At 41.6% G+C, this 12,467-nt stretch overlaps 1 protein-coding gene across 6 annotated transcripts in view; it reads right to left on the bottom strand.

Moving 5' to 3' along the window:
- The window catches only part of FUT8 (fucosyltransferase 8), a 361,848-nt gene extending 352,575 nt beyond the window's left edge, over positions 1-9,273 (bottom strand). The window contains exon 1 of one of the 6 annotated variants that reach the window (XM_004370955.2): positions 9,156-9,273. The gene's annotated coding sequence lies outside the window, so the exon portion shown is untranslated. Of the gene's footprint in view, positions 1-7,926; positions 8,411-9,155 lie in introns of those variants that run through there. The other 5 variants (XM_023726291.1, XM_004370956.2, XM_023726296.1 and 2 more) reach the window with 5 other exon arrangements.
- Between the last annotated feature and the right edge of the window lie 3,194 nt (positions 9,274-12,467).

The raw sequence follows: 12,467 nt of genomic DNA, 5'->3' as shown, positions 1-12,467 counted from the left end.
CAATGTTCTATATTCTACCTTGGTGAGTAGCGTCTGGGGTCTTAAAAGCCTGTGAGCAGCCATCTAAGATACTCCACTGGTCTCACCCCTTCGGCAGCAAGGGAGAATGAAGAGAACAAGGTACAAGGAAAAGATTAGTCCAAAGGACTAATGGACCACAGCTACCAAGGCTTCCACCAGACTGAGTCCAGTACAGCTAGATGGTGCTCGGCTACCACCACTACTGACTGCTCTGACGGGGATCACAATAGAGGGTCCTGGACAGAGCTAGAAAAGGATGTAGAACAAAATTCTAACTCACAAAAAAAAAAGACCATATTTACTGACCTGACAGACTAGAGAACACCCGAGAGTATGGCCCCCAGACACCCTTTTAGCTCAGTGGTGAAGTCACTTTCGGAGTTCACCATTAGCTGGGGAGTGGACAGCCTCATAAAACAAAACAGGACTAACGAGGCACAGCAGTCCAGGGACAAGGACTAGAAGGCAGGAGGGGACAGGAAAGTTGGTGATAGGGAACCTAAGGTTGAGAAGGGACAGTGTTGACATGTCGTGGGGTTGGTTAACCAATAATCACAAAACAATATGTGCACTGTTTAATAAGAAACTATTTGTTCTGTAAACCTTAATCTAAAGTACAATAAAAAAAATTAAATGTTCAAAACCTATTTCCCTTCACATATCATTTTCTGACAAAAAAAAACTTTTTAAAAAGTACATGAGTGATGGATTAGATTTCAGCATTAGGTTTCTCAAAAGAAAACCTAAATGAAATTAACCTTATACCTATGCTTTCTGTAAAGAATACAAGATGTCTATATTGACATCTATGTCAAAATTCCATAGGTCCAATTTGTTCTTGTCCCTTTAAAAAGAAAATGTGCAGTGTCATATAAAGTTCACATGGGTTATATGTCCAAAATATTGTACAGATAGATATAAAACCAGTCAATCAAGGAACAAAAACCTATCCCAGATTAGTGATTAGGTTCACTTTAATGGTTTGATTCTTAATTACTCCAAAAAGGAAACAGTGGAATGATGGAGGATAGTTGGGGCAGGAAAGAAGGCAAGCAGAGGAGTAGAACACAGAGAGAAAGTAAATCTGAGACATGAGACTATGTAATCTGTTAGAAAATATCTTGAATGCACACATATATCCATATAATATTCTTCTGCAGGGGATTAAGGTTTTTTTGTTTTTTGTTTTTTAAATCAGTTGTAAAAATCATCATTAGCCATTAGGGAGATGCAAATCAAAACCACAATGAGATATGACTTTACACCCACTAAAATGGCTATAATTTACAAAAAAGAAAAGAAAACAAGTGTTGGTGAGGATGATGAGAAAGTGGAACACTCATTCATTGCTGGTGAGTGGAATGCTCACACACTGTAAAATGGTACAGCCACTGTGGATAACAATGGTTCCCCAAAAAGTTAAACATATAATTACTATATGATCCAGCAATTCCACTCCTAGGTATATACGCGAAACAACTGACAGCGGGAACACGAACAGATACATGTACACCAATGCTCACTGCAGTACTATTCACAATAGCCAAAAGATGGAAACAATCTAAAACGTCCATCAACAGATAAGTGGATACATAAAATGTGATACATACATACAATGGAATATAATTCAGCCATAAAGAGAAATGAAGTCTTGATACATGCTACAACATGGAATAACCTTGAAAACATTATGCTGAGTGAAATAAGTCAGTTACGAAGGGATAAATATTGTATGATTCCACTTAAATGAAATATCTAGGATAGGCAAACGTATAGAGACCAAAGTTTACCAGTGGTTACCAGGGGCAGGTAGAAGGGGACTCCCTCTTTAGGGGATACTGAGCTCCTGTTAAAAGTGATGGAGACAACAACTGGTCTCTTCACCTGGAGAAACACAGGAAGGAGAGTCAGGAAGAGGAGGAAAATATGGAATGTGTTGCTAACTGCCTCCATGAAAAACTGCCTCCTTTGCCATGCAACCAGAAGAACTGGATGATGCCCGGCTACCATTACTGAACATTTTGATCAGATTCCGTAGAAGAATCCTAATCAAAAGGGGGAAACTGTAGAACAGAATTTAAAATTCCCATGGACTCCTGACTTTCTAGAGCCACAGAGGGTGGATAAACCCCTGAAACTATTGCCCTGAGAAAATCTTTAAACCTTAAACCAAAAATATCCCCTAAAGTCTTCTTAAAACCAAACAATAGTTAAGATTAACTAGTAAAGAATGTCTGTCTTGAGCATTGTGCTCTTTCAAGATCTAGCTATATGGGATAGACTGACAACAGTAACTTGAAAGATTAGATATGAACATTAGGGGGTAGTGAGTTTATATTACTGAAGGAGGAACAACTCAGAAAAAGAGAATGGTTGTACAACTCAAAGAATATAACCAATGTGTCTTAGTCATCCAGTGCTGCTATAACAGAAATACTACAAGTGAATGGCTTTAACAAAGAGAAATTCATTTCTTCACAGTAAAGTAGGCTAAAAGTCCAAATTCAGGGCTCCAAGGGAAGGCTTTCTCCCTCTGCCAGCCTTCTCATCAATGTTCCCCCGGACTGGGAGCGTCTTCTCGCAGGGACCGCGGGTCCAAAGGACACGCTCTGCTCCTGGCACTGCTTTCTTGGTGGTATGAGGTCAGCCTGTCTCTCCGCTCACTTCTCTTTTATATCTCAAGAGATTGCCTCAGGACACAATCCAATCTTGTAGATTGAGTCCTGCCTCACTAACACAACTGCCACAGATCCTCCCTCATTAACACCATAGAGGCAGGATTTACAAAATATAGGAAAATTACACAACACCAGGAATCATGGCCCACCAAATTGATACACACATTTTTGGGGGGACATAACTCAGTTCATGACACAATATTACTAAATTGTACATGCAGAAACCATTGAACTGATGTATGTTTTTCTGTGTATATTCTCAACAACAACAAAAAAATAAATAAAATTTAGATGAAAAAAGTGATAGGGAAATTTGGAAACGGACAATGGTAATGATTGAACAATATGATAACAAATTATGTCACTAAATTGTACATGTGAAGAATGCTGAAATGGCAAACAATTTGTTACATATATATTTACCACAATAAAAAAAAACAGTAGGAATTTTAAACATGTTCTTATGATCTGGCCTAACAATTTCACTTCAAGAAGTATAAAAAAAATAAACGTTGTGAGAGAACTTTACATACAAAAATGTTCACTGCAACCCTATTTATAATAATGCGAAAGGGGGGGGTCCTTTCAATATAGCAAATAATCTACCGCACATCTACTTTGTAAAGGCACTCTTCTAGGTACTTGGGATATATCAATAAACAAAACACACAGAGATTCTCTGCTTTCATGGCATTTACATTCCAGCAGGGGTAGATAAAAGTAAATAATAAATACAATAAATAAATCATTTTTTTAAATCAGTTGTATCTTTTATTTTTAAATATTTTTAATTGACGAATCATAACAAACTACAATTTAATAACAATTCAAACTACAAAAAAAGAAACCCTCAGAAGAATCAAAGGGAATCCTGTACCGGTCCTCTAAGTGCTACGCCTACTGCATTACTGTTGACCATAAACTAGCTGCTGTCAAGTCAATTCTGACTCATGGTGATCCAATGTGTGTCAGAGTATAACTGTGCTCTACAGGGTTTTCAATGGCTTATTTTTCAGAAGTAGATGGCCAAGCCTTTCTTCCAAGACACCTCTGAGTGGGCTCCAACCACCAATCTTTCAATTAGCAATCAAGTGTTAACCATATGCACCACCAAGGGACTCAAGAGTTGACTATAGAAGACCTAAAGTTGGTATGAAAGTACTATAATAGTAATACTTTGGTGTGAGAGTTGTTTAGGATCTAAGTTTTGTTTTATATTTATGTAAAGAAACTCATTTACATATTTCTTTTTATGTTTACTCTTGTTATTATAAAACAGAATGAAATACTTCATCTTTATAAATGTGCTATAATAATTAATTAAACGAAGAGATTTACTCAATGCAGTTTATACTATATCAAAATTAACTTTCATTAAAGAAATGGACAAAGATACATTAAAAAATATTCGGGCATATCTGACCAGGATCACAACAGAGGGTTCTGGACAGAGCTGGAGAAGGATGTAGAACAAAATTCTAACACACAAAAAAAGACCAGATTTACTGGCCTGCAAGAGACTGGAGAAACCCAAGAGTATAGCCCCCAGACACCCTTTTAGCTCAGCGGTGAAGTCACTTCCAAGGTTCACCGTTCAGCTGGGGATTGGACAGCCCCATATAACAAAACGGGACTAATGAGGCACAGCAGTCCAGGGACAAGGACTAGAAGGCAGAAGGGGATAGGAAAGCTGGTGATAGGGTACCCAAGGTTGAGTAAGGACAGTGTTGACATGTAGTGGGATTGTTAACCATTGTCATAGGGCAACATGCATACTGTTTAATGAGAAACTATTTTGTTCTGTAAACCTTCATCTAAAGTGAGAATAGCAACACAACTGGAACAATGTAGTCGATGTCACTGAACTGTGCATGCATAAATTTTTGAAATGGTGTATCTTTGGCTATTTATATTTTCACCCAAAAAAAAAAAAAAAAAGGTCAAGAAGGGAGAGGGTTGACATGTTGTGGGGTTGTTAACCAATGTCATACAACAATATGTGTACTACTGTTCAATGAGAAACTATTTGTTCTGTAAACCTTCACCTGAAGTACAAAAAAAAATTTAAAAAAAAGAAATCAGCAATGTAAATGTAAAAATGTAAGAAATTAGTGGACGTTTCAGTGTGTGTTATCCTCAAAATAAAATGTTTAAAGAAGTACTAAAAAAAAAAAATTCTGGCATATCTTATAAAACTTTGATTACAGCTTTAAACCCTTCAAAATCGTAAGCCTCAGTATTCTGTATCTCACAGATGTTGCCATTCCTTTAAAAGAGTATGTTTTTTTGGTTCCTTTTTTTTTTAATCTTATCAATATTGAGATTCAATTTACATAATGAAGAGCTATGGATAGCAAACAGCCCAACCACTATCCTCAAAGCACTGAATATTCTAATGATTTTAATATACACATCATTATTAATTTCCAGGCTTGGATTTGAAAAATAAGTGAACTGTCAGAAGTAAATTAATAAATCTAACTGATTACAGCTTAGAAATCTAAATAAAATACCAAAGACGACAAAAAAAATGCTTCACATTCAAAGGTACAAGAGGTTCAATTAGTGAATCAGCTGGACACACTGCATTATATTGCAGGAGACAGTGATTAAGAAGTGACCTTGGGATCCTACCCTCCAGCTGTCTGAAGGGTCCACTTCTCTACCGACAGTATCTCCACTTTTGATAAATCCCTAGCTTACTACACAATTCATACCACTGCCCATAGAAGACTCTTCTTGACGCTTTTTTAAAATTTTAGGATTACAGTTATTATAAAGAACAAATTTATGAACATGCAACAAGGATATACTCCCTTCATTCTAGATCTGTCTGCTGCACTGCACAAGAAGGTTAAGAAAATACTATCCCACACGAAGTTTTGGGATACATGTTCAGAAATTTTACATGAGAAATTCAAATCTTAAGCATTTGCTTTCCATTATTTCATAATATTAAAAAAAACTCATTTGTAATACACAATGTATACACTCCACTAATAACTAAGTACATACAGATGCCCACATCAATCCCCCTCTTTTAATTAAAAAATTGTTTCTCCTGGTCATAGAAGATCTGGTTTTAGGTGTTTTGAAAGTTAAAATACATATTAAGCTATACTTTGCTTTGGCACTAGCTCCCCCTCCAGACCAACTTACTAATATAACTGCATTTAAAAAAATAAACAAGTAGGGAACACAAGTTTTTCCAAGCCACTAGCAAAATTCATCACTTTTAAAGACATATTCCACTTCCTTAAAAATAACTGTTAAAATTTGTAACAAAAAACAAACAAAATTTGTAACAGAACATTGGAAAATATAATCAGGATGATTGTTTTTTCAATTCCATACTCTTAAAATATAATTGATTTGTAAGAAAACAACTTAAGTGACTTTTTAGTTAAAATCAAGAATATTGTAAAATATAATCTGCAGTGTCGTATTTTACAGAAATTAATTTGAATCACTATCTAATAAACAATATACCACTTCATGTCAATTCACTACTTGATCAAAGATACATTTTTGCATGTTTCTGCAATCTATTCAAGTTTCATTCCAGCTGTTCAACTCTTCAAGTAGAATTCTCAATTTATAAAGCAGCAAAAGGAAAACCCATGCCTCCAACCAGCCTTCAATGTTCCTTACAGCCTATTCATTTCTAATTCCCTACATTTTTATACACTAAGTCTGTAAAATTACAATCTCAAATGTTTGAATTCCCACCTTATCCATATTACTATACCCATTGCCGTGGAGTCAATTTCAACTCATAGCGACCCTACAGGACAGAATAGAAATGCCCCATAGGGTTTCCAAGGAGCAGCTGGTGAATTCAAACCGCTGACCTTTCGGTTAGCAGCCATAGCTCTTAACCACTTCGCCACCAGGGAGTACTTATAAATCAAATAATTAAGACTTTCTATACACAGCTTATACTATATTGCACAAGGCTAGCAACGTGCAGGGCCTTATTACTTGGCATAGAATTTTAAGTTATTTTAAAGAAAGGAGACTACAAGTTATTCCATTATTTCAGTATAGCTCTGAATGCTTAAATATTTTTTCTCCTGAAATGCTTTCTAGATTATGCACCATTTTAAAGAACTATGCATAAAACAAAATTTAAATAAGAACATAAATATGCACTTTAATTCCAGGAATAACAGGGGAAAACACACACACACAACTATAATAAAACCTGCCCACAGTTTCTAAAGAAAGCCAAGTCAAAGTCAAGTCAGTTACTTGTGATGAGTTTAAAGTGATTTTAAAAACTTTTGTTGAAATTTGTTCTGTGGAACCTTAAGGTTTGGCGTTACCCACTGGATATTCTGGCTTTCCTAGGTTCACCTTCTCGAGTTAGCATAAATAAACTATAAATTAATCCAAATATAGGGATTAAAAACAGTATCCCTCCTTTTACCCAAGGCCTCTGTCTAAAAGCCTGATACACGGCAAAACGCTAAAAGCTCACCAGGGATAAGCCCTAGCCATGACACTGCCATTTAACTTAAATACATTGCGTCTCTGACGTTTTGGGTGACTGAAGGTTGCAATCCCCACAGTGAGAGACGAACAGGTGCTGTACCCGATAACCCACTCACTCTAGCAGGGCAAACCTCCTTTAACTAATAAACATGGACTCATTTAACCTTCCCAAATAAGTTTAGATACTCAAAAGCCGCCAGCTGATCATTTCCACATCAAAAGGCGGTAGGACGGCACTCCCGCCGTTAACTGCCCTAGCACTGGCCCCTCGCAGGGAGCAATCTTTGTACAGCTCCACTCCCTACTGCTAGCCCAAGAACCCCTCACGGAAACCCCATCACTCAGGCATCCTCCTTGCCACAGTCCGTTACTACAGGGACCGAGTTGCTGGGGAAAAGGGAAGGAGGGTGTAGAGGAGCGAAGAAGGGCACCTCCCACCCTGCCTCCATCCCTTCTCCTCAGCTTCGGCCCCTACCCTGAGCAAGGATGCGCGAAGCCGAGGGCAGCGCCGGAGCCGCTCCACATCCCGGTGGGTGAGGCGGGCACCCGCGAGAGAGCGTCCCGGGGGCTCCCTCCCCACTTTTCCGGGAGACGCTGGAAAAGCAGCAGCAGTTGCAGCAACAGGCCTGTGGGTTGCTTGCCCCCAGTTACAGCCCCGGCGCCGCCTCCGATTCCGTGCTTGGCTAGCCCAAGACCCGAGGGGCGCGGGGCCCGGTTCCCAATGCCCCCTTACCCGAGACTGGAGCAGAGGCGGTCTCCGCCGTCCCCAGCTGCCGCCGGCGCCGCCACAGCCCTCAGCTGCAGCTGCCCCGCGTCGGGGGAGTGGGAGGGGTGGCTGGGTGGAGGATGCTACTCCCGACTGAAGGGAGTGGAAGAAACGGAAACAGGAACCACCTCCGCCGCTTAACGGAGCCTTCGGCGCCACTGACTGAGGGAGAGCGCGAGGCGGCGCGAGCCAGGCAGTCGCTGACAGCGCGAGACCAAGCGCGAGCCGTGTCCAGGGCGCGCGACCCCGAGCAGCGCCGGCCCCATTCCGCGAGGAGAGGAAGGGGACGGGTTGGCTGGAGGCTGGGAGGGAGCCGCGAGGGGCGGGGGCCTACAGCAGAGGGAACCGGGCTGCTCGGATCGGCCGGAGATAACGCGCGCACGCGCCGGAGCGGCTCTGACAACGAGCGCAGGCGGGGAAGCCTTGGCTCTACAAACGTGCGCGCGAGAATGGGGGCGCGCGCCCCTCTGCGTTCCAGGCGTCTGAGACAGAGTGCGCATGCGCCGGCCGCCGCACCAACGGCGACCCAGACATGTGTCAAGGCTTCTCTCCGCCCCCTTCCTCGCTGCGTCCGTGGATAACTTAGCTGCAGCATCCACAGCGAAGCTGAGCAGCGGGCCACAGCGGGACGGGGAGAGTTCCAGCAGGGCAGCAGCTACGCGCGCGGGCGCCGGCTCGCACGCAAGCATAGGCCGCCCTCTACCGCCTGAAGGCCGGAGGTTAAACTGGGCGCGAGTAGAGCGGGGTTCTCCACTCCCGGGAGAGCCACCTCCGAGGAATGCTATATTCTGTAGACTGCCGGGAAACGGACCGGCCCGCGCCAGTTCAATCTGCAGCCCTAAGGAGCACTAGTACAGGAGATTTGAAGCCGGCTCCTTGCCACTTTTTAGGGGTGGTGGCTGCTGCTGCTCAGGAAACCCTGCAGCCCACGTCCGGCCGATCGGCTGCAGTTAGCAGAGCGATAATAGAAAGGCAGCGCCCCCACATGCGACCCAACGAAGCCTTATTTTATCTTGTGAGTGCTGTTTCTGTATCCTCTTGAAACGAAAGACCCCCCCCCCCACGAGGGCCTGAGTTAGATGCCCGGCCTATACCCCGCGGCTACGGTAGCCCCTCTGAGGCGGAAGTTTATTCAGTAAGGGAAAGACTACAGTGGGGGGGGGGGAGTAGAGGCTTTTCCCTAGGATGCTTCCTACCCGCTCGGGCTCGAGGAATTCCTTGCGCCCGTGATGCAGAGCAGTGAGTCGAAGGGCTACCTCACATCGGCCCAGACGCGGATCTGAGCGGTAGGATCTTTGCGCGCCGCCCCGACACACAAAATAGTCGCGAGCCGTGGGTGTGCCTCGGTGGCCAATTAGAGACGCGAGCCGAGTGAGTGGAGTGCGAGTCGACCAATCAGAGGGCCGGAAGATGAGCTTCCCGTGCCGAACTCTCCGCCGTAGCCTCTGGACCCATATCCCAATCCGGGGGCGGAGTACCGTGGAAAAGCGAAACGGTGCCCTAAAGGCAAGACAAATTAAAAGACTTAAGTGTATTTTAGGTAACTTCCTTGGATACTTAGAGCAAATAGGGGAGACCTTTTAGATGCTGAGTATAAAAAAGGATCATAGAAAAGAGATGTAAGAGGCAGTAGCCTGCCAAACCTGCAGTCTGCCTGATAACATTCATATAGTTAACAATGCTTTTTTGAGACCGTCTCATACGCCAGGAACTGTTACAGAGATACAAATACTGCTGATTCAGAAAGAAACAAAACTCTGTCCTTGAGACTGGAGAAACCCCGAGAATATGGCCCCTGGACACCCTTTTAGCTCAGTAATGAAGTCACTACTGAGGTTCACACTTTAGCCAAAGATTAGACAGGCCCATTAAACAAAACGAGACTAAAGGGGCACAATAGCTCAGGGGCAAGGACTAGAAGGCAGGAGGGGATAGGAGAGATGGTAATAGGTAGAAGGGAGAGTGTGGACATGTTGGTGGGGTTGGTAACCAATATCATAAAATAATGAGTGTACTGTTCAATGAGAAGCTAGTTTGTTCTGTAAACCATCTAAAGTACAATAATTTTAAAAAATCTAAGTAAATTGAAAAAAAAACTTTATATTCCCTCTAGTAATTAATAATAACTATAATTTCTTGATTGTCTACCACATTCCAGACATTGTTCGCAGAGCAACACGTATGTTAGGACATTTAATCCTTAAAACACCCTCTCCAGAGAGACGAATGGGGATCAGGCTGCCCAAGGGAGGACTGAAAGGCCTGGTACTCCTAACCCATACCCATTGCCGTGGAGTCAATTCCGACTCATAGTGACCCTATAGGATAGTGTAGAACTGCCCCATAGCGGCTTGTGGATGCGAACTGCCGATCTTTTGGTTAGCAGCCATAGCTCTTAACCACTGCACAACCAGGGCTCCTTGGCACTTCTAGAGCCTCCTAAAGGAAGAAAAAAAAAAAAAAAACCTCTCTGTCCTTGAGCAGCTCAGGTTCTTCTGAGGGAGGCTTCCCTGGACCTTGTGACTAGTATTTATTGTCCGAATTTTAAGGAGAAAGCTTTCTTGGAAGTAGTTTGCAGTCAGTTTTATTATTGTTAAATCCCTGTAAAAAAGAGAACGTTGAGGGGAAAGTAGAGTGACTTATCCAGAGTCACACAAAAAAGATATATGTGATGCCATTATTCAATAAAATCCTTCAATAGTCATTTATTGAATGCATGGATGAATCCTCCACTAAAGAGATTAGCATACTGAGCTTGTAAACAGAACAAAATTCTGCTATAAGGGTCACACATTTGGGTCGTTGGCAATAAACAGAAATTTTGGTTTATACCAGAGTAAGATGAATTGAAGTCTTATCAGTCATGCTCTAGATAATTTTTAGAAGTCAGGGGTGGAGTAGATGTTTACATTTTAGTTCAAACAGCATTTTTTGAATATTTTAACAAGCTTGTGTAACTTTAAATAATTTTTTTTAAGAAAGGTGAGAGCCATTTCTTGGTTAACAATCCTTATAGCTTACCTTGTGTAATACTTAAAGATCTCCAAGTTTAGAGCTTTGTTTTACATTTGCCTCATCATGTCAGTTTTTTATATCTGATCTTCAATTTTCCCTCTGAAAACTTAGGAATTATAATATTTATCTTCCCCAACTCCCTCCACTCAAAAAAGTCTGACCTAGGAATGTTTGTCCAGGATTTGGTGCATTTTTTATAGGACAGTATAATATATATTGAAATACCAAGTAACTTCAATGTCTCTAGAATACACTCAGAAACTAGTTCTTCAGCAATTCTTATCTCTCTTCTGTTGAGTCAGTGTGCTTGTCAGCTTGTGACAGAATACTATTATCAAAGCCCTTTTCAGGGCATGGCCAGGATTTAGCTACCATCCTAGAACTGGAAGTATCAGTTAAATAACTCACATCTGAGAACAAATCTTTACACATTAAGTTCCAGGCCAATAACAAATTTCTAGAAAATGTACTTATAATGGACGCTTAGCCTGCATCTTCTCAATGTAGACAGAAAAAACACATATTTTTTTTACTCTACTCAGAAAGGAGCACTACTGAAAATCTGCTTTTCTCTTGCCAGGTGAAACTCCTGAGAGGGAAACTACGCCACAAAATCACTGGCGACCAGAAGGCATCTCTGTCAAAGGGTGTTCTGTCCGCAAGCTCCAGACTCCCACCCTACTGGCAGGCCCTCACGCTGTCTTTCTCTTCTCATCTCAGCTGCTTGCCTCTGCCTCTCACCCCTAATTTCTGATATATACGTAAGTAAATACACATACTCCCACCCCTCCTTCACCAAACTAGGCTTCAGGCCTATCTTTGCCTATCCCCAGACTTAAAGACAAGTTCTGTGCAACAGAAGATTGTGCAGAACATTCTCTGTGACCGGTTATACTAAGAAATAACAGGACCTTGCCAGTATTTTCTTTTACACAGCCTAAGTCAAAGTTTTAGTGATGAACCAGAGCTGTGGGGACTTGAGAGTAGGGCAAGAAGGAGTCAACCCTTAGGCGATGGAAAATATCAAAATGAAAGTTAAAGTGAGTATATGAGTGACCGTTTTATTGGTCAAAGTTAATGAACTTGAATGCTATCACATTTCCAAAGTTGTAAACATTCGTGTAGAAACTAGTTTGAAATTTACTGCCATTTTATTAATGACTATAATAAAAATAATAGCTAAGGTGTAATACTGCTGAGTGCCTCACCCTGTGCTAAACGCTTTACCTCTGTCATTTAATTCTCAAATCAGCCCTTTGAGTTGAGTCCTGTTATTACAGCGGGGAGATCGGTGGGGTCCCAGAGGCGGGTTGAAGAGGTATTCAGGAAGCTCAGCAGCAGTTACTCACCAAATAGTTCACAAAGTTTTCAATCTCTACCTGTGTGCACCAACTGAATGTCAGCCCTGGAAACACTCTTAGTAATTTTTCATTCTTCTTGTCATTTTTTCATTGTTGCTGTAGCTACATTTCACATTAAAAAAAAAAAAAAAA

Source organism: Trichechus manatus, unplaced genomic scaffold (assembly GCF_000243295.1).
Source record: "Trichechus manatus latirostris isolate Lorelei unplaced genomic scaffold, TriManLat1.0 scaffold00010, whole genome shotgun sequence".
NCBI lineage: Eukaryota > Metazoa > Chordata > Mammalia > Sirenia > Trichechidae > Trichechus > Trichechus manatus.
Note: the sequence above shows the minus strand (reverse complement) of the source record. Positions and strands in the feature narration are given on the sequence as shown.